Raw genomic sequence first — 20,967 nt, 5'->3', positions numbered from 1 at the left:
CCAAGGGTGAAAGGATGAGCAAAATGTTGTAAAGGCCAACAGTCATGGAAGGGGATGGGCATGATGAGAAGGGGCTTCTGCCAAGGAAGAATAACACTGGGAGAGGGTCAGATGAGACAAGAGCCAGAGGGAGGGGTCCGCAGTGTAAGAAGTCAACTGTGGAGGTACTTCAGGTCAGACACCAGAGATAGTGAGAATGAGAGAAGATGAGACAGGAAAGAAGAACGAATCCCATACTGCAGCCAAGTCAAATGTTTTGAGGATTAGAGGGGTCAAGAAAACGCCTAATCCATTGGGCAAGCGTTCCCGGATACCCAGACTGTAATCCAGCTGATGAGTTTATTTAGACCAGTTTGTGTTTGTGTGTGTGGACTTCGTATAAAATGCTCACATGACTTTTCACCAGGAAAGCAAAACCTAAGAACCCAGTGTTTCATGATGAAAGGAAAGTAATTCAATAACTCTGCTAATACCTTAATGTAAAGCCGCGCTTTCCAAAAACCCAAAGCATAGTCCTACACTCTTCTTTCCCCAGACGATATGAAGTTTTGGTTATTTAGTATTATGCGGTCTATCCAAATAATTTCCATTACAGAAACCAAAGGATAGGTACACTGCTCCCTCTACTGGCTATGCGACTGTGATTAAAGAAAAATTTAAAATTCAAAATTCTCAACGTGTTAGCTAGATTCCTTTTTCCAATAACCAATCAATAGAAGGATGGTGCAAGTTCATTAAAGTAAAATTTTAACCAAAGAATCATGGAAACTTGTGAAATATCACATTAAAGAGTTCAAGTGAAAAATGTTGACCCTTAAAAATAAATTCTGTTCATGTGAAGTCTGCTATTGAAATTTTCTGATGTTGACTACTCTGGAGAGTCAAGGACCAGATAAGGGATATTAAGAAAGAAAAATAACAATAAAGCCCTTTTTGATGTTTCACGGCAATGTTTCCCAACATTTCCTATTATCTAATCTGTCAATTCTTGCAAAACCTCAGCTACCCTGTCTTGCATCGCCAAAAGGTATAAACATACACATAATATCCTTCCACCCCCCTTTTCTCCAAACTTCCTGAAATGAGTTTGGGTTTTTGTTTTTTTTTAAGTAAAAGTGAAACCTGTATGGTGCTCCCTGATTCTTGATAATGAATAGAAATGACGCCACTATTCCAATGATACCAGCCATTGAACTACCCTTATAAAGGGCCAACTGTTATTTAGCTGGCTAAAAGGCTCTGCTTCCCCCTTACTGATGACTCAGCAAATGGTCCAGAGTGGATGTTCTAGAATATTTCATCTCTCCTCCAAGGCCACAAATTCACCCTGAATTCTTAGTCTCAAAAGATTCACATATGAGTGAATTTTGAAAAATGTTCACCCATTTAGTCATTGGATAAATATTTACCAAATACCTGCAATGTGTCAGACAGTGCTTTGGGTACTGAGGATGCAGCGGTAAACAGGTGGCCTCAGCCCCCTCTTCCCTAACAAGATAGAAGCCAAGTTAATGAGTAGCCATTTATTCTCCTTACACCTCAATGAGTTTGTACCTTTCCATCAATATTATGTTCAAACTCCATCTCCATGAAGTGTTCTCCTTGACTAACATAGTCTCACACCAATTCTGATCTGCTGAAATAGCCTGTCATTACGCCATCATGCATGTACTCATCTCTATAATGGCCTTGAATTGGTATTTAAATATTTTACTGATACGTGACTTTTCACATCTTTGTGTTTTCTTCTCAACTAGATTAAAAGTTTTTTGAAGCAAAAACACATGACATGGCATAGAATTAAGCCCTAGAAAGATGAAAATGATCACTGTAACAATTCACCTTTCTTGAAAAGAATATTACATTAAATCCACTCCATCAATAATGTTTTATTTACTAACATTAAGCTGAAATTAAGTTGATAACTAATCCAAACTAAATTGCTTTAAGTTGAGCTATTAATTACAATTCCCAGGCCAATTACTAAGAAAATAACTCAAAAATATATAGTAAAAGAAACATCAGCAAAATAACTTAAATGATACATAAAAAATATCTAACACAAAAGAAGGCACAAATGGAGGAACAGATGAACACAAACCATATAAGAAAACAAATAAAGTAGCACACATAAACCCTTCCTTATAAGTTATTACATTAAGGTAAATGAGTCAAACACCCCAATCAAACGACAGAAATTGGCAGAATGGATAAGAAAAATATATGATCTGATTATACTGATAATAAATACACTTTAGATTCAAAGACACAAATCAGTTGAAAATAAAAGAATAGAAGATATACCATGCAAACAGTAACCAAAAGAGAACTTGAATGCCACATTAATGCCAAATAAAAAGACTGTAAGACAAATGTTTTTGCTAGAGACAAAGAAAGGCATTTATTGATGATAAAAAGGTCAATCCACCAAGAAGAAAAAAATGATTACACACATATATTCACATAATAACAGAGTCCCAAAATACATGAAGCAAAAAGTATGGAATTGGAGTGAGAAATAAACAGTTCAACAATAATAGTGGGGGACTTCAACAAACCACTTCCAAAACTGGACAGAACAATTAGGCAGAAAAGCAAAGTGACAATGGAAGATTTGAAAAACACTACAAACCAACCAGAATGAACAGAAATCCATAGAGCATTCCACCCAACAACTGCACAATACACATTTTTTTCTGAAGCACACATGAAACATTCTCCAGGATAGCCCACATGCCACCAATCCCTCTGTAACAACAGATTCAGTAATGACAGTAACCATTGTATAGGGTGGTGTGAGGCTTGAATGAGTTAGGGACTGTCTTAGCTTCCCAGGACTGCTGTAACAAAGAACCATAAACCGGGTGGCTTAAGACAAGAGATATGTATCATCTCACAGCTCTGGAGGCTGCAAGTCCAAAATCAAGTTATCCAAAGGGCCGTGCTCCATTGGAAGTGAATAGGGAAGAATCTGTTCCAAATTCCTTTCTCCTATCCTTGCCAGTAACCCATGTCATTCTCTGCCTCTATTATCACTTGGCATGCGCCCCTCTGTCTGTCTGTGCCCAACTCTCCCTTCCTATGAGGACACCTCTAGAGGACAGAGGGCAGTGATAAGGAGTGGTAAGGTCCTCATAAATGTGCCTGCACTTTGCGTAAGTGCCCCCGGCATGCATTATTCCCACAGTGGGCACCACAAGGGCTGAAACAAGATGGCGGCTCCTGCAGGAGGCCCCTCAGTTACCCAGGACAAGGCTCTACCCAAGCCCTCATGATAGGTGGTTATGGCCACAGGTTAATTTAGTGGTTCCTCCTAATTAATAGTCTAGAGTATTGAAGTAGTTAGAAATGACCACAATACTTCAAGTTTTGGGAAAACCCCAGCTGGCTGAATGTCAGCCTTCCATTAGACCAAACCTCACTGTGCTGTTAAACCGCATCACCCTTCCCTGGAATCCAGCCCTTTGGCTGACACTCTTCTGTGGAGACAGTGTGTCCCTCTTGTGGCTAGAAATACCATGTAGGCTTTTTTTCTACCTCCACATTCCCATGTTGCATTCTTTTAGATTCTTCCAACCCATTCTTCTCTTCTCTTGGAAACACACTGTCTTTCCCCACTTATTTCTTCGGAAGTTTTTTCCTGAGTTTTTTTCATTTTTTTTTTCTTTTCTTTTCCTTCCCAAAATTTAAAGACCTTTTCATTCCCTGGTCCCTGATTTCTCCATTTCTCTCTCTCTCTCTCTCTTTTCCTCTCCCTTCTCTTTCTCTCTCTCCCTTTCTTTCATTTTTGTAAACTGACTGCAGATAAAAATTAATTAATTAATTAATTATATTGCATATTTTATGACACATTCTTACCAGCTTCCATGCATGATCCACTTTTACTTGGTTGCTGCTTTCATGTAATTACTTGTTTTTAACAATGTAATAGGCAAGCATGAATCTAACAACTATTGAAGCAAAAATGAGGACCCCAACAATATGCTACATCTTACTATTTGGTGGGCCCCTCCACCATCCTCTGGCTCCCCAACCCCCAGGGTAAACAGCAAGCTAATTTGTGTGCATCATTCTTCCTTGGGTTTTATACAGTTTAATTCCTATCTATATGTATTTCTAAATATATTTATTTTTTACTCTAGTTTTCTTAAGTCTATAAAAAGAGCATCATGCTATATGTAGCCTTTTTGTTTGTTGTAGTCTTTTTTTATGTTGAAATAAGTTCAAGCCTACAGAAAGTTGTAAGAATAGTAGAAAGAATTCTCATATACCCTTAGCTGGGAAATGATACATATACTAATATACATATGTGTATTTACACACACGTATATACATACACATATATACTCACATACACACATACATAATGATATATACATATTATTATCCTTATCCTCTAAGTCATTTGAAAATAGGTTGCATATATCTTGCTTCTTTATCCCTTAATACTTCAGTGTATATTTCTTAAGAACAAAGAGTTACCGACATAACCACAAATCAGGAAATGGCTCCTTTTTGCAATACTTAGATGCTATCTATAGTCAATTTTTCAGTTTTGTCAATTGTCCTAATAATACCATTTATAGCATTTTGTTTTCTGGTACAGGATCCACTCCATAATCAAGAAGTACATTTGGTTGCTGTATCTCTTTAATCCCCTTTTGTATAAAACAGGACCTCAGCCTTTCTTTGTCTTTCATGTTATTAACAGTTTTAAAGAATACAAGCTTGGGGTTTTGTACACCAGCCCTCAACTGGACTTGCCCGATGTTTCTCTTTGGTTACACTCATTTTTGATAGTAATATCTCAGAAGTTATGCTGTGTTTTTCTTAGGGAGTCACACTGAGGGTCCATTGTTGATATTGGCTTTGATCATTTGGTGCTGTCTGATTTCTCCACTGTACGGTTGCTATATTTGCATATGTTCTTTGAGATATTACTATTTCACTTAGTATTACATTGCTAAGATTTTTCCATATGGTTCCATGTCATTTTTCTCCCTCATAAGTTCTCTCTCTCTCTCTACCCACTTCCTCCACACACACGCATGCATATGCATACAAACATCACTTTTCTTATCTTCTTTCTTCCATGTCCCTAATTCTCTAGAAACTTTCTTAAACAAAATCAATTTAGGATGGTATAACTCTCAGCCAAAGTGCATTCTCTATCATTGGACCAAAGATATAGTCTATACATATAGCCCGATATATTGTAGTCTATTTATATAACCTGATATATATAGTCTATATATATAGCCTGTATAGTCTATATACAAAAGAGCAATATATTATATGGTAAAAAAAAAAATGCGTTGCTATGAAAATAAATGGCTTAAGACCTAAAGAAGGAAATAGGGAACCATTGGTCCTTCACCTTTCTCTCATACAATCAACCAAGTCAACACTTACCTATGGTGTAACTATTTATATCCTGCTATATAAAGTACAAAACTACAAAGAGCTTATAAACCAGATGCTCCCTACCCTAGTTTTGCTAGCTGCCAGAATGCAATATACCAGAAACAGAATGACTTTTAAAAAGGGAAATTTAATAAGTTGCTAGTTTACAGTTCTAAGCCGAGAAAATGTCCCAATGAAAACAAGTTTATAGAAATGTTCAATCTAAGGCATCCAGGGAAAGATACCTTGATCCAAGAAGGTCAATGACATTCAGCATTTCTGTCTTCTCCGAAAAGAGAGAAGGTGAACTCTCCGCTTCGTGGTTCTGCATTGTTCTGAAGCTTTCGCCAAAATATTTGTTCACTTATAGGATTCCAGTAAACTAATGCAGCCCCACGTAGAATGGGTGGAGACACGTCTCCATCTAATCAAGTTTAATACTCACAATTGATTGAGTCGCATCTCCATGAAGATAACCCTGTCGAGTTTCCAACCTACGGTACTGAATAGGGATTAGAAGAAACCGTTGATCCCACAAGACTGATTAGAATCAAAACATGGCTTTTCTAGGGCACATAAATCCCTTTAAACCAGCACACTCCTCTTACCACCAATGCCCCTATGGAGATCTTTCTCATGCCTCAAGGCACAGCTGAAACGTCACCTCCTCTGTAAAGTTACCCTTTACCCCTCCTATCCAATGTACTTGATTGAGGACCTGCTATCTCCCAAGAACAATATTAGATGCTTCTCTCGTGGTAGTCCTGGAAAGTAGATATCACCAACCCTATTTTTCCAATGAATAGACAGAGACTCAAAACTTTATATGTTGGGGCCCAGCTCTGACATGAGACTTCAGAAGGGGTCCCAAGAGATGTAAGTGCTTTCCTTTACCTTTTTTGTTTGTATCTCACTGACAAAGATTGTCACAGTGTATCAGAGTTAGTTATGTTCACACCCTTTCCCTGTGATTGGCTTTGAGCTAGCTGAATGTAATATTTAATGCTTATTCATCTTGTTGTTTCCAAAACCTAGCAGAGTAACTGCAAATCATACATGGCAAATAAATGCATGATCAAAGAATGAAGAGAGGAGGAAAGCTACTGGAGAAATGACACTGAACAGATGAAAAGCTGCTTCATGAACCCACATAAAGCCAAACAGACAGATAGATATTTATGAACTATATATTGAATAAATAAAAAGTGCCAGATTACATAGTACGGGCAGAAAATAAATTATCAGCTAATAAGGGCAGCATACAAAGAAAAAGGGGTGATTAATGTACATGTCTTACTCAATGTAAAGAAAATATTCTGTGGCAACTTTTTTTCCAAAAGCATGAAATATTATTACACAAGTTCAGACATATCTGGCTGCCCTGAATTTAGCACTATATAACCAATTACTTTTGTCTTGGTATCCCATTGAGCACATTAATAGTACATTTTTAACCACAGGGGATTTCAAGGACTCACCGTAACTCGTTTCAAATTTTTTTTCTTATCAAATTTTCCTCACTGCATAACATAGCATAATTAGCTCCACTTTTTAAAAAAAAAATATGCCCTAGAAGAATCACCTTTCACTCTTCATAAAGTAAGGAGAAGGCATTTGTTTCATCTTTCAACTGTCTTTAAAAAGCAGATGCTTCCCTGACCTACCAGTTCCTTATCCATTTGATTGTGGTGAAATGCAGACAGAACACTATGGCTCAAATACAACAAAGATGGGCTTACAAAAGTACATGGTTTAAATAATCCAGAGCTTTGGGACACAGATCTCTTTTTGCCAAGACACGAATCTCATGTAACCATAATCATGCTTGGTGGTAGGGAATTTTAAAAACAGTCTCCCCCAAATCCTCTAGACCTAATTATACCGCAGCTAAATCAGGTGATTCCAACACACGATTCATATCCCACATACACACATAAATGAAACGTTTACATCAACAAGACTTCCAAAGGAGAGGGCTTCTCCCAAAATCCACCCACATTTTTCAGCCTTTCGTTCTGTGTTTTGTTTTGCATAACTACCATGTTTCTTATTCTAAAATAAAAGCTCCATATAAACACACACATACAGTTTGTACATGTAAGTTTAAGGTTTCCGACATATATTAAATGCAGCTTCGCCTTGGGTGTATGTCAGGAATCAAGTCATTTACTGTAGTGATATGTACATACATATGCAGTTTTTAAAAAATTTTCTTATTGTATAATATAACATAATACAAAGCAAAGACAAAAAAAAAAGCAATAGTTTTCAAAGCACACTTCAACAGGACAGATCCCAGAGTTTGTCATGGGCTACCATACCACCATCACAGATTTTTCCTTCTAGTTGCTCCAGAAGGTTGAAGACTAGAAGGAATACATATGTTTTTTATCATCATTTTTTTTCTTTTTTATGAAAAATAACACAGATTCAAAAAAGGAATAAATTTCCACACCCAACACAACAATTACTTGAAGAACAGATTTCAGCGTTTGGTTTGGGTTACAATTCCACAGTTTTAGGTTTTTGCTTCTAGATGCTCTAAGATGCTGGAGGCTAAAAGAAATATCAGTATAATGATTCAGCACTCATACTCATTCATTAAACCTGACCTTCTCTGTATAACTGCACTCTCACCTTTGGTCTTTCTCCCACTCTTTAGGGGTATTTGAACTATCCCCATTCTCCCTTTTTCATGTTGGAAGGGGCCGTCAATAAAAGGGGTAGGGACAAATATAGTTTCTATTATGGAAAATTCTCAATCCCACACAAAAGAGGTACAAGGAATAGTATAACAAACTCCCGCGTACTCATCACCCAGCTTTAAAAATTATTGGAGATAGTATAGATCATATTTGTAAATGTAAAGAAAAGATTACACAGCATTGTGTCCTAGTGTGCTTATGCCTACAGTAAACATTAATACCAGCCCCAATCCTAGATGTTTTGTAGAATAGCTGCTATTTGACCTACAGAGATATAAATTTTAACCTGAAATGCCCAGGGGAGCAGCCGCTATAGAGCAGTTTTCCAAAATCCCTTGTATAATAAAACTATTGCTAAAAATTCATGTCAGTTAAAAAATAGGATTTAAAAAAATATTTCTCTTGTATTATTATAAAGTTATACATTTTCACTTTCGCAAAACTGAAAAATACAATTGCAAAAGTTTGAATATAAATATTTTATGATGATATAGAATAATTGTTCATTTTCTTTGGTGTGATATTAGTATAATGGATAAGTAGGAAATTAAGTAGGAGATGCAAAATGAGGTATTTAAATTCTGTAACTTGCCTTCAAATGGTCCATCAAAAATTGGGTGTGCAGGAACCAGAATTTCCCTAGGGAACAGGGGAGAAGAAGGGGCACCATGCAGGATTAAGAAATGACAGAGACAAGAAGTTAGTTAAGTGGGGTCAGGGGACTCAAGCTCATCAGAAACAAGAGTGCCGAATACACTGACATCCACATATTTATTGTGCTCTTACAGGGGAACTGCTTTAGGCAGTATAACAAAGCAAGATTATTTTTAATATCTGTCATGCCTGCAAAGCTACAAAGTTTGGTTCACAGTTCCTGTCCCAGGAACTGTTTATTACTTATCAGAATATTTTCCATACAGCTCTCTTTGGGCTCCAGAGTCAGCGTCCTTGAGAGCAGAGTGAACACTGACCAACCTGCCCGAAACTGCAGAGGCAGAACTTTCTCACAGTAAGGCCAGATTAGATAAGGTGCACACAGGCTGGACCTCATTTCACAGGAGACCAAGGGGCCGAGCCTCCAAGGTTATTCTGACCTGGCTTTGCCAACAGTCAGAGACCTGCTTCTGGGCCCCAGTATGTAGGGCGGTGCAATGGTGGCTCAGTGACAGAATTCTCACCTGCCATGCCAGAGATCTGGGTTTGATTTTGAGTGCCTGCCCACGCAAAAAAAAAAAAAAAAAAAAGAAACCTGGGTGCTTATAGATCAGAAGTTGGAAACTTTTTCTCAAGGAGCAAGATAATAAATACTTTAGGGGGAGTAAGATAATAAATACTTTAGGCTTTGCAGACTTAGCTGCAAATCAAGGACACTATGTATATCCCTATGTAAACATTTTAAATGTAGCCATTTAAAACTTGGGCTGTTTATCTCCCCCAACATGGGACATGACTCCCAGAGGTGTAAGTCTCCCTGTCAACGTAGCACATGATTCTTGGAGATGAGCTTGGCCCTGGCATTGTGGGTAGAGAAAGCTTTCTTGACCAAAAGGGGAAAGAGAAATAAAACAAAATAAGTGGCTAAGAGATTTCAGAGAGAGTTGAGAGGTTATCCTGGAGGTTTTTCTCATGCATTATATAGAAGTCCCTTTTTAGGTTTCAGTGTAATAGAATATCTAGAAGGAAATACCTGAAACTGTTGAACTGGAATTCAATAGCCTTGATTCTTGAAAACTATATAGTTTTTATGGTGTGACCATGTGATTGGGAAAATCTTGTGACTGACACTCCCTATACCCATTGTATGGACAGATGAGTAAGAAAATAAAGACAAAATAAATAAATAAATAAATAGGGGGAATAAGGGATATGGGGGATGTTTTGGGTGTTCTTATTTTTATTTTTATTTCTTTTTCAGAATAATGAAATTGTTGAAAAATTCATTGTGGTGATGAATGCACAACTATATTGTGATACCATGAACCGTTGATTATATACTTCAGATAATTATATGGTATGTGAATGCATCTTTAAAAAAATTGCATGTAAAAAAAGGAAAGAGAAGAAAAAAATTTTTTAGATAAAAACTTGGACAGTATAAAAACAGGTAGTGAATAGGCCAAGCCCTTGATCTTGAGGCCCGCTCTTGTGAAGCTTACGTAGGTAGTGGAGAAGCTTAGCCTACCTATAGGTATGCCTGCGAGTTACCTCTGGAGGACCTCTTTTGTTACTCAGATGTGGCCTCACTCTTGCTAAGCCCAGCTCGGAAGTGAAATCACTGCCTTCCCTCCTACATGGGACATGACATCCGAGGGTGAAAGTCTCCATGGCGGCATGAGAGATGACTCCCAGGGCTGAATCCGGCCTTGGCACATGGGATCAACAATGTCATCCTGCCCAAAAGGGGGAAAAGAAATGTAACCAATAAGGTTTCAGTGACTGAGAGAGTTGAAATAGAGTCGAGAGGCTACTCTGGAGGTCACTCTTACACAAGCTTCAGTTAGACATTGCTATTTATCATAACTTGCCAACCCCCAACCAAAACCATTCCTGCCAAGCCTAAAGAATACCTAGGGCAATATATAAGATTCTATAAAAGATTCATGCATTAGGGTAACTTTCCAGAAAACTACAACCTCCTAATGGGTCCCTGAACCAGATAAGTCCTGAAATGCAGAGGGGCCAGCCTCTCCAAAACATCAACTAGTTCCATCCCATATTATCTACAGCCTGTTCCAACATGAAAAAGTTAGAATGGCCATAGCCCAAATACCCCTAAAGAGTGAGAGACAGATCAAAGGTGATGGTAGGTGAAAGTAAAGTTTAACAAATGAATATGATTGCTGAATCATTATATTGATATATTTTTAGTCTCCAGTATCTTAGAGCAGCTAGAAGGAAAAACCTAAAATTTTGGAATTGTAACCCATACCACTCTGAAATCTGTTCTACAACTAATTGTTGTGATGCACTTTGAAATGTATTGCTTTTTTGTATATACCTTATTTATCACAAAAAAGAAAAAAAGTCAATTGTGATTATTAAAATATATATATTCCTTCTAACTTCCAATGTTCTGGAGCAGCTAGAAGGAAAAACCTGAGACGATGGAATGGTAGCCCATGACAAACTCTGGGATCTGTTCTGTAACTACTTATTGAAGAGTGCTTTGAAAATTATTGTTTTTTCCTTTCTTTGCCTTATATATATGTAATATTATACAATCAAAAAAGTAAAAACAAAAAAAAAAACACAGATAGTGAGCCAGATTTGGCCCACAGGCCATAGCTTGGTGGCTCCAGATATAGTTAGGCCCAGCAAAAATGGGAAAATATGAATACTTATTGAATTTAAGTGGATAAGTGGAAGATGTGTAGGGGTGTGGACTGTATTTATTTTTCAACTTTTTTGTATGTTTGAAAATATTTACGTTAAAAATTTGGAAAAATTGCTAACATATAAAAATATAGTGAAAATAAATATTATCTTAATTCCAGTACCTGGAAATTAACAGCATCAACATCCTGGAAACTTATCCTTTCCTTTTAATTTCTGAGGAGAGAGGATTCTAACTAAATGAAATCCTATTTATAGTCTGACATTTTCATCTAATATTTATTCATTAGCATTTTCACATACCATTATCATACTAATAGACACATGATATTCTATTGAATTAAAGTTTAAGATGTTTTAACTATTTCCCAATTAGTGAACATTTAGCTTGTTTACAATTTTTCACTCTTTCAAATAAGAATTTATTAACATGATTTTAATCTATTTTGTCCTTAAGAAAAGACCCTTGATGAGAAAGAGCTGTAAATAAATCACCAATTTTGTCACGTGATTGTATGTTCTTTCATTGGGGAGAAGAAAAGATGGTATAAATTGAAGGCTAATGTTGCTGGAAAGCATTCCAAATCTTCAAAGTTATTGTAAATTAGTCCTTGTAAGAGGATAAAGTGAATAATATGAATCACAGAAGAGAAGAAAGATGTCTGATAATGGACTTTGGGCATATGTAATTACTTTTCTTCCCAAAGCTTCCATGCTTATTTGAAGACTGAGTTGTAAGGACAGTCAGGTATGGCAAGGACAAGTGTCACCAGAGATGTATGAAAGGGAAGTTTATTAGTACTCACAGGTCCTAGAACAGAGAGCAGCAGCAGGTCTCCCGCAGGGAAATACATCAGGAGTGTAGGCTCCACCCAGCAGGCGAGGAGTGGGAGGTCACAGTGGACCTCAGGACTGCCTTTATGATGTTACATGGGTGTACCTGGGTGTAACATCATAAAGGCAATCAGTCAAGCAAGAGTGGGGATTGCGGAGTTTGTATTTGACTTTGACAGGGGCGTGAACCCAGGTAGGATAAGAAGAAGCAGGTGTCAGGGATGGTGTCTGAGAGACCAAAACACGGTTTAAGATGCTGAGGCGGCATGACAATGCAAAGCCTCTATTTTATTTTAATTCACTACCCTGGCCCACAAGGCCTGACCGACCTGGTCTCGGTACCTGTCCACCCTCATCTTCTCCCCGGCTCCAGGCCTTCCTGTCACTGGAGCCACACTGTCTGCTGGACAAGTTCTGACTCACAAGCACACTCTCTGCCTGGTACATTCCTCCCCAGGTAGGCACAGGGTCCACACCCTCTGCCTCCAGTCCCTGTTCCAATGTCATCTCCTCAGGGGGGCCGGCCTGCCTGACCCCCTCACCGAAAGGACCTGAAGCTAATCACGCTCCGTCTTCACGTCCTGCTTCCATTTCCTTCCTAGCACTAATCACCCCCCAACCTATCACGGGCTTATCGGCTTGTTTCTGCAGCTCTCGGCTGGATATAAGCTTCAGGAGGGCAGAGACTGTCTACCACGCCCACGGCTTGTAATTCCTATATAGTGACTCACACTTAGTGATTGCTCAATAAATATTGGCTGAATGATGATCTAAATGGATACCAAGCTCAGACCCAACTATTGCTCAATACTTGTTCTTGATTTGCTAGAAAGATAGAATTCTTCTAAGACTTCCTAGGTCCTTCAGAGGAAGAATATTTGCTGGCATGGTGAGAAAATATACTTACACAGTAATTCCTTCTCCTCCACATCTGGTAGGCATACCAGTTAAGCCACACATTTTGTGGCTACCATTTCCCTATTTCCAATTTTTCATTTTGAAAAAGTTTAAAGCATGACAGAAAAGTGAAAGAATGGTACAATGAGCACCACATTCTTTCCACTCAGATCCACCAATTGTTAACATTTAAATACATTTGCTTTATCTCCCGCCCCCCCCATTTGCTCCTATTGTTACTGTTTTTATCAGAATCTCGACACAATTATTCTAAAAGTTCTTGCTAAAACATTTGTGCACCATTGACGACCTGACTTTCTCAGGGTTTCCAAACTTCACACTAAATGTTTTCTGAAGCCTCACTGGTCTTTATTTTTAAAATAACCTAATGAAGGGTGCACAGGTGTTTCAGTGGTAGACTGCTCGCCTTTCATGCAGGAGAGCCAGGTTCAATTTCAGACCATGCACTTCAAAAATAAAACCTAGCAAAGACGTGTTTCTTAACAACTACTCTTCTGTTCACCACATGATTTGTAATATATCTTGACAGAACTTGCATTCTTAAGAACCCCTTGCTTTTCACCTTATTTGCAATACGGAGCATATCCTTAAATGTAAGTAAATACAGAGCTGGATTACATTTAGACCTTTCTTCTGGATATGGTTCTAGCTAATCTTGGAGATTAGCGGGCATTCTTCATCCCCAATGTTTTCTATAATAAACACAATAAATTTCTATAATAAATAAATCTGTATTGAAAAGAACCTGCAGAAGCTCAACCAATGAGACCTACTTTCTCCTCTGGGTTTTGTGTATTGGCTTCTAGAAACACATTTTCAACCAAAAGTTGAATTAAAAGTCATATTTAATAGTTCTCGTACCCTGTCTACCCTTTTCTCATAAAGACATACACGGTGAGAGAGAAAGAGAGAATTCTGCCCCAAATTCACTTTGCCTTAAAGAGTTTGTAGCAAGTCAGTATCATATCACTTCCCTGTTGTCATTTAACTTCCTCTTTATACATACAGAATCACTAATACATAATGGAAAAATAGTTGCTAAAGCCCAAAGACTTTGCCCTGACCCTACCCTCATCACAGATTTGGGGGAAGCTTGAAATAAAAAACAGCGTTTGGGTGTTTTTATTGAAATCTACTGCCACCTAGTGTGGAGAAAAGAGAATGCCAGGCTCTGTAAAATAGAAATGGAATGTAGATTCTTTAATTGCTTATCTGGACCCAAAGCATATTTTATTGTAGACTAAACTCTTGGGGACTTATCTGCCATGGATTTTCTTGTTTTGAATTTGATTAGTAAAAATTTCTAGGAAAAAATATCATGTTTCAAAATTTAGACTATTTTTTGCAGCATACTGAAAACAAGCTCATCAATAAGGTTTGTGCTTTCCCAACTGGCATCACAAAAGAGTCACCCATCTTCCCCTTTCACCCTATCTATCCTCATAATGTCTCAGATCCTTGGCACAATTAATTTTTCTTCTTTTCAGTGCAATAGGTTGGGAGGAGGAAAAAGAAAAGAGAAAATGAAAGCGAAAACCAAAGGAAAAAGGAAAAGAAGAAGTCCGAGGTGGATGATAGGGGTGTGCTGGTTTGAAAGTGTTGTGTACCCCAGAAAAACCACGTCCTTTAATCCTGACTCAATATTGTAGGGTGGAAACCTTTGATTAGATTGTTTCCATGGAAATTGACCCGCTCAATTGTGGGTGTGACCTTTTGATTAGATGAATATGTGGCTCCGCCCAGTCAAGGTGGGTCTTCAACAGTTTACTAGAGTCCTTTAAGAGAAGAGACATTTTGGGGAAAACACAGTTGCTTCAGAGCTGACACAGATAGAGACTTTTGGAGATACAGAAAGAAAACACCATGGGGAAGCTGTTTGAAACCAGAAGCCAAAGTACCAGTAAATGCCAGCCATGTGATTTCCCAGCTGATGGAAATGTTCCTGACTCATCAGCCTTTCTTAAACCAAGATATCTTTCCTTAGATGCTATAGTTTGGACCTTTTTATAGTCTTAGAACTGTAAACTTGCAACCTAATTCATTCGCTGCTTAAAAGCCTTTCAATTTCTGGTATATCGCATGTCAGCAGCTTTAACAAACCAAAACAGGGAAGGGGGCGGGGGGGAGAAGTAAAGCCAAAAGAGAGATTGAAAGGTCGACTATCAATACAAGAAGGAAAGTGGAGAAAGTAGCCCTTGCAATGTTAGACCCAGGAGCCTAGAGACAGAGAGATTAAAAAAAAAAAATGTAGATTAAAAGAGAAGTCAAGGTGAAAAGAGGAAAGAAATGGACAAAGAAAAGGGTAGTTAGTGCTGGTCAGTTGATTTGCCCAAAGGTCCTACGTGGGCAGTTTAGATATCTTCCAGGCTCTCCGCCCCACCCCATCCCTCCCATGCAGATATAGAGTCACACCTGCACATGTGTTCCTAATCCCCCCACCCTGCTCTGTAACTCCCATGACACTCATCCTCTCCTTTCATACAGGATAACTGACTTATTTCTTATGCTTGATGTTTATTACGGTGCCCCCACCCCCACCCCATGCTGGAATGTGAACTCCCCGAATTTTTGTCTCTTTTTTTCCTACATTTTCCATCTTTTTACCCAAGTGCCCAAAATAAAGCCTGACACATAATATTTTGCTGAACATTTAATACATATTAATTAGATAAATGAAAAAAGGAGTAAATGAAGGAATGGCGAGACCCACTCTAAAGCCGGGTAAGAAGATGCATTTGCAACTCCTGCTTTGCTTTGTGGATGACACTGTTTCTCAGGAACAGAGCACATTTTCACACACATTCTACCGCCACGACCTGTGACACACACTTCCCTTGGAGGAGATAGGGGCTATCATTTCTTAGAAAACATGGGCTCTTTTTCCACCTAAACATACATGGCTAAACCTTGTAGAAGCTGAATTCTGACCTCAAATACAGGGACACTGAGAGGAACCATGTAACACTAGCCTCCAAATCACTATAGAAATCACAAGGCAAACTAGAAACTCTATAGAATCTCGCTTCAGGCTAAAATCTTGGAAACAATGTTCTGGAGCAAGGAAGGCAAGATATAAAAGTTAGTTTGGTTCTTTTGCGTTCTTTCTAGTTAGTATTTCTCCTTTGCCTGAATTGTCCCCCCTGGCAAATTATACTAGCCATCTGCACATCTTTCCAACTCCTGATTCAAACAGATGAATTTCTGAAATTCTGAAACCTCCCTATCAGAAATATAAAGAACTCTGAAAAAAATTTCTTGGGAGTAGGAAGACTACACAAAAAGATACCAAAATCTAGTGAGGCATGCAACTAAATGAATGAAAGAATGAAACTTGAGGACAGTATGTTGAATGAAATGGCAGAAACAAAGAGACAACCTGGCCATTCACAGAGACTTTGGGTATTTATGTGCCACCGGAGACTCAAAGAGCTCTAAAGCTATGAAAGTCAGCATTACCCCATGCAGAAACTTTAAAAAGTTTAAAAAGCAATCAGACTTTGACTAGAGATATGAATGAAGCTGATCTTGATTGAACTAAGGTAAATCCAAATGCTGGGTAAAGGATAATATGGTCCATATTTTAAAACTTCAACTTCTATGTGAGACCAAAGGGAGAGATGTTTATTTGGTGCAAAATTTATATTTTGAGTAGCACATTATCTAATTTAACTTGTATGGTCAGTTTGGGTGAACAGCATAAGTACATTCTTGAATACAGAGTGAGACCTTGTTGGTTTGTACCGGTTAGTGTGATGCCCCAGTATACCCCAAAGTAACGTGGGCAGAGAATAAAAAAGGATTTGTAAAGTCCCCTGGGGGGGGTTGGGGAGAAAGGAGGAAATTTTAAATTTCCCCATTTGGGGAATTTCTGATATTTTCGCAAGCAGTGGGAACAACCACTTCACAATAAGCTGAGACCTCAATCTTGGGGTTCACCCCCATGAAACTTATTCCTGCAAAGAAGAAGCTACGCCTATTGATAATTATGCCTAAGAGTCACCCCCAGAGAACCTCTTTTTTTTGTTCAGATGTGGCCTCTCTCTCTAAGCCAGCTCAGCAGGTGAACTCTCTGCCCTCCCCACTATGTAGGACATGACTCCTAGGGGTGGAAAGCTCCCTGGCAACGTGGGACAGAACTCCTGGGATGAGCCAGGACCCAGCATCATGGAATTGAGAAAGCCTTCTTGACCAAAAGGGGGAAGAGAGAAATGAGACAAAATAAAGTTTCAGTGAGGCTGAGAGATTTCAAACAGAATTGAGAGTGAAGGTTATTTTTATGCATTACATAGATATCCCTTTTTAGTTTAGAGTGTATTGGAGTGGATGGAGGGGCATACCTGACACTGTTGAGTTGTGTTACAGTAGACTTGATTCTTGAAGACAATTGTATATAATGATATAGCTTTTATAAAGTGACTGATTGTGAAAACCTTGGGTCTGATGCTACTTTTATCCAGGGTATGGACAGATGAGTTTAAAAATAAGGATAAAAAATAAATATGGTGGGCCACCATGACTCAGCAGGCAGCATTCTCACCTGCCATGCCAGAGACCCGGTTCATTTCCTGGTGCCCGCCCATGCAAAAATAAATAAATAAATAAATAAATAAATAAATAGGGTGGTGCAACAGTGGCTCAGTGGCAGAATTCTCATCTGCCATGCTGGAGACCTGGGTTCAGTTTCTGGAGCCTGCCCATGTGTGCTGGTTTGAAATGATCTATACCCTAGGAAAGCCATGTTTTAATCCTAATCCCATTTTGTAAAGGCAGCTTCTTCTTCTAATCCCTATTCAGCCATTTTTTAAGCTATTGTATGCTTAAAACTGTAATTAGTATTCTCCCTGGAGATGTGATTTAATCAAGAGTGGTAGTAAAACTGGATTAGATGGAGGCATGTCTGCACCCATTTGGGTGGGTCTTGATTAGTTTCTGGAGTCCTATATAAGAGGAAAAATTTTGGAGAAAGTAGGAGATTCTGAGAGAGCAGAATGACATAACCACAAGAAGCAGAGACGCTTGAAAATGAAGAAGGAAAATGCCTCCCGGGGAGCTTCATAAAAGGAAGCCAGTAGAGAATGCTAGCAGATGACGCCGTGTTCACCACATGCCTTTTCAGATGAGAGAGAAACCCTGACCCTGTTCGCCATGTGCCTTCTCACTTGAGAGAGAAACCCTGAACTTCATCGGCCTTCTTGAACCAAGGGATCTCTCCCTGCATGCCTCTGATTGGACATTTCTATAGGCTTATTTTAATTGGAACATTTTCTTGGCCTTAGAACTGTAAACTTGCTTATTAAGTTCACCTTTTAAAAGCCATTCCGTTTCTGGTATATTCCATTCTGGCAGCTAGCAAACTAGAACACCATGCAAAAATAAAGAAAGAAAGAAAGAAAGAAGAAGAAGGAGAAAGATAAATAAATAAATGGGAGAGGGGTAAAGGGTAAAAAATTGGGTAGATTGAAATACTAGCAGTCAATCAGAAAGAGAGGTAAAGGGTATGAAATGTGTACTTCTTTTCTTTTTTCTTTTTTCTTTTTATTAGTTTTCTGGAGTGATGCAAACATTCTAAAAATGATCATAGTGATGAATATAGAATAACACAATGATATTATGAGCCATTGATTGTATACCATGTATGGACTGTATGTGTGTGAAGATTTCTCAATAAAAAAATTTTTTTAAAAAAAGATGATGATACCAAAATCTCAAAAGCTGAATATAGAATGGAAAAGTTTAAGGAGTTTAATTATCTTGAGTCCAGGCACCAGATTTGAGGGGCATTCCTCCAGGGTGCTTTTTTGCTATATATTTCTATGATGTTGATATATTTAGTGCCTAACAGAATGCTTTGCACAGATAAATATTTGACAAATAAAAATTAAAGGCCCTGGTGATGTTAACAGACAAAAGCTGTAGATTCTCTTATCCAACATGCTCAATAACCAATTCCTGAGACACCAGGTTTCAAAGAGAGAAAGTTTATTGCTAGGCGCATAGCAGGAGAGCAGATGACTTAGCAGCTTAAAATCTGTCTCCCCAAACTACATTAATTCGGATAGTTTTATTAGAGGAAAGGATGGGCAGGGTTTAGGATAATGTGCACAGTGGGCCCAGATGATGTAATTAAGGGAATCTAATTATTGGGCATGTATAGATTGATTCCATGCTTAGTCACAGAATGCATGAAAGAAAATGGCAGAATGCATGTAGGTGACTTGTAGGTTAAAGTCTAAGCTACTATGCATGTCAGGTGGGCCCATTTAGTCAGATCCAGTCTCCATTATCAAAATAACTTGGGACTTGGGGGTGGGTTAGCTCTGGGCTGACCCAAGACCCTTCTTTTATAAACATTAGGGGCTGTCTTTAGTGATCACAAGACTCTAAGGTTGAACAACTGGATAACTGAGTACAAATGAAGCTTAGTCACAAGGTTTTTAGAGGGGCAGAAGGTAAGGGCTACACAGTCATTATCAGAGATCAAAGCAGCTGGATTACAATTCAGAGATTTCTGGAATATTCCTCCATCTACTCCAATATACTAGAAAGCAAAAAGGAATATCTATATACGATTTGGTAATTAAAATCATGGCTTAAATCTTGATTTCTTGATTACAGTGATGAATGCAAAACTATGTGATGATACTGTGAGCCATAGATTGCCTACTATGGATGGAGTGCATGATGTGTGAATATATCTCAATACAATTGCATTGAAATACATACATACATATATATATATATACACACATACATATACATATATATATACATACACATACACATACATATATATACATACATATACATATACACATATATATACATACATATACATATACATATATATATACATACACATACATATACATATATATACATACACATACATATATATATATACATACACATACATATACATATATATACATACACACACACACACACACACACACACACACTGCCATTTTTTCGATGCTCCAGGACCTCACATGACACGGAATTGCATCAGTTTACCTGACTCCAATATCAGAGATGCTCACATGTAAATGGAAAAAAATACTAGAAGGGCCACATCCCTGACACAAACTGTAGCGAGCATGATTTTGCAACAGGTATCCAGTTTATTTTTACTGCCTGAGGCTGCTCACATTCAGGCTTCTCTGGTTCATCTCCATTAGGTGCATATTTATTTATTAAAATGAAATGATCCAGTCCTGCTGTAGCTCTTTCCCCCCTTTTATACACCCCAAGACTGAAGTTAAAAGTTATACAAAACTGCTTTCAGTTCATGATGTTCTCCAGGAAACTGGGTTCATCAGAACTAATATATTTCCCTGAGAAGCATTAGCTCATTCTCCCCAACATGTTCCCAATCAGAGAAGGAGAAGAAGGAGCCTTTGCTGTATCCCCAACCCCCACAAAAAGCAATTCCCTCTTTGCAAGCAGCACACTCATTTTTCAGCTGACATGTACTAGGTTGTTCTAAAAAGGGCAGCAGCATGAGAAAATGTAGGAACAGATGATTCAAAGACTCCCTGGGAACTGCCACAGCCAGCTCCTAATTACAAGTGCAGGATTGGCAGAACATCTGTATTCTGAGTCATTCCATTTTTCTAGAAGGGAGAATGTCATTAGCCCTCCTGGTGCATAATAATCCTTTGTGATCTGCATGCAGCCTCCAGACCCTGAGTTCACAGTGTACCATACTTTGGTACCTTTTTTTTAAAAATTATTTTGGTAACATATATACACGATAACATTTCCCATTGTAACC

The 20,967-nt window shown here is 38.2% G+C and overlaps 1 long non-coding RNA gene across 3 annotated transcripts in view; it reads right to left on the bottom strand.

The window, feature by feature from the left end:
• The window catches only part of LOC143661880 (uncharacterized), a 62,657-nt gene extending 50,294 nt beyond the window's left edge, over nucleotides 1-12,363 (bottom strand). For 2 of the 3 annotated variants that reach the window (XR_013164914.1, XR_013164912.1), the window contains exons 1-2: nucleotides 12,248-12,363; nucleotides 10,291-10,498 (exon numbers count right to left, since the gene is read on the bottom strand). This is a non-coding gene — a long non-coding RNA (uncharacterized LOC143661880). Of the gene's footprint in view, nucleotides 1-8,699; nucleotides 8,748-10,290; nucleotides 10,499-12,247 lie in introns of those variants that run through there. The other variant, XR_013164913.1, reaches the window with a different exon arrangement.
• Nucleotides 12,364-20,967: the final 8,604 nt, after the last annotated feature.

This window comes from Tamandua tetradactyla, chromosome 2, assembly GCF_023851605.1.
Source record: "Tamandua tetradactyla isolate mTamTet1 chromosome 2, mTamTet1.pri, whole genome shotgun sequence".
NCBI lineage: Eukaryota > Metazoa > Chordata > Mammalia > Pilosa > Myrmecophagidae > Tamandua > Tamandua tetradactyla.
The sequence above is the reverse complement of the archived record's forward strand: the minus strand, read 5'-3'. Positions and strand labels throughout refer to the sequence as shown.